A 2,262-nucleotide genomic window follows, 5' to 3' on the forward strand; every position below is an offset into this window, starting at 1 on the left:
ATCAACCAAAATAGAAGATGGAACAAAGTAATGAAGTGCTAAATTGGAAACGACTCGACCTATCGACACCAAATCCCACGACTGTCAGATTAAAAACAACTGTGGTGCTAAAATCCTACGGTCATGAAGCTAAACCTGCAAAATAATTGAAAATCTAGGAAACCCTAAACGCGAATAAGTAGCCAGATCCGAGCTATCGGCCACCCAAACTATCAAACAACGCCTAGCTAATAACCTAGCAATCCTAACTCGTCCCTAGAGTTGCCAGAAAAGGATGCACACTATACTCAGTTGATTTTAATTAATTTAGTTAAATTTGGATTATTTATAATCTCAAGCTCTAGATAGAAAACCTAATAGATTAACGAACCTAGAATGATCTAAATAGTTCCAGACCAGACTAACAAGATCACCTAACCAACCAGCCAATCACAACCAAGACAAGCATACAAATTCATAAACAATCACAAAAGAGAAATATGTAAATCATCACAATTTAATCACTAGTCAAAACCGAATATTAAAAACATTAAATCATATAAAAGGTCTAGCTAAGCGACATAATCAAGAAAAAAAACAAGTCGCAAATAAATAATAAATCATGTTCATGCGTTTCAAATAATATAGAGATATAAAAATTGAAACAAACACATTACGAACCCTGACCCGAATCTTGATCCCAAACTAGTCACTTTCTTTTAATTAGTTCACCTCCAATCGTCCAAGAGCTGATGTCTTCGTGCGTCTCTAGGTAATTTGCGTGCGTCTGATATTTTTGCCTCCCGTATGCGTCCGTCTTTTTGCGAATATATATATTTTTTATCCTTGTTCGTTACGTCCCCCAAAGAACCCCCACTCCAAATATTAATAACTACTTATTTAATCCGCGCGTTGCGGCAGGGACGCAATGATAATTCGATCGGCACCAGTTGGTTCGTTATGGTCCCGGTACAATGCTGACGCATAATATAACAATCGAAAGTTAAAACCCAAAAAATAAGGTTGTAATATGACAAAAACGATACTTACATGTGTTCGGTTTACTACGCCGTGCTCTATTCTAGTAACACATGATCATACCCACTTGTTATGGTTAAACCATAAATAAAAACAAAATATAATATAACTAGTTAGGCAAATATTTAATCTTTAAAACAATATTGAGTTATATAACAAATGAATAAGTATAAAAAATTACTTCCTTAATAATTCAGGATGATTATATAAAAGTCGCTTCAAAAGTTAATTTAAGCAACATTAATTTTATTACAACTAAAATGAATTTATTAAATTAATAACACGGACTTGAATCATATTCATAAACTAAACTTAATACTCAACGTCTCACTCTCTCTTTCTCTATTCCAGCAAGACACTCCAACGCCTTCATCGTCACTGCCGGCGGCGTATAAAAACACCACTCTCACCGCCGGTATAGCAGTACAGCGAACACAGCTCTGTTTCCCCTAACTTTCCGTCAAGTCGGCAGCGGTGGTGTTGGTTGGTGACGGTGCCAGCATAGTAAGCTGTTGTTGCAAATCTGGCCGGCGGAACAGTCACGACGCCGGCATTCGATGGCGGTAAGCGAGGAGAACAATGATGTGGTGTCGTGGTGATGTTGGCGGTGACAGTCACCGGCGGCGAAGAAACATCGACGACGATGCCGGTAACGGTGGGAAATCGGCTAAGCAAGGAGGACGATTAGGTGCTGTGGTGGTGAAATCAGTTGAAGGATCATTAAAACCTAGAATAAATCTGTACAAGGTTGACACGCGTTAAAAGCCGATATGAATGAGTGCTCATAATGTAAAAAAACAAAATCTAGTGGTCAAAACTTAAATATCAAATCTTCACTTCATGGCATAACGGTAAATAAGATGCAAAAATTGACCAATTAGGGTACTGTTCATAAGCTGCGACGTAAATTGTTATATACAAGAGCTGCCAAGGTATATTCAAAACCAAAAATATACGATTGAATATAATTATACAAACAAAGGGTTATTAAAGATCGATCTAAGACATCGTTATTGATTTTTGCAGGTTGGGAAAGGGTTATTAAAGAATTGTTAGGCCCAGAAGCTTGCTTTGCAGCATTGGCTTGAGGCGGTAGTGGAAACCGTGGTTTTACATGATTTTTCTAACATTGTTTATATATTATGTATACAGATCGATCCAAGACATCGTTATGGTCACGATCTTCACTTCTATTACTTAAAATGGCTGTGCATTTTTTAAGCAAATAACACTTTTCTTACTGGT

General features: G+C 37.1%; 1 long non-coding RNA gene across 1 annotated transcript; it reads left to right on the top strand.

Annotated features, from left to right (window-relative positions):
* Positions 1-1,253: 1,253 nt before the first annotated feature.
* Positions 1,254-2,262, top strand: LOC110938643. Its single transcript, XR_002591552.2, has 2 exons — positions 1,254-1,949; positions 2,044-2,262. It is a non-coding gene; the product is annotated as an uncharacterized LOC110938643 (long non-coding RNA).

This window comes from Helianthus annuus, chromosome 5, assembly GCF_002127325.2.
Source record: "Helianthus annuus cultivar XRQ/B chromosome 5, HanXRQr2.0-SUNRISE, whole genome shotgun sequence".
NCBI classification, from domain to species: domain Eukaryota; kingdom Viridiplantae; phylum Streptophyta; class Magnoliopsida; order Asterales; family Asteraceae; genus Helianthus; species Helianthus annuus.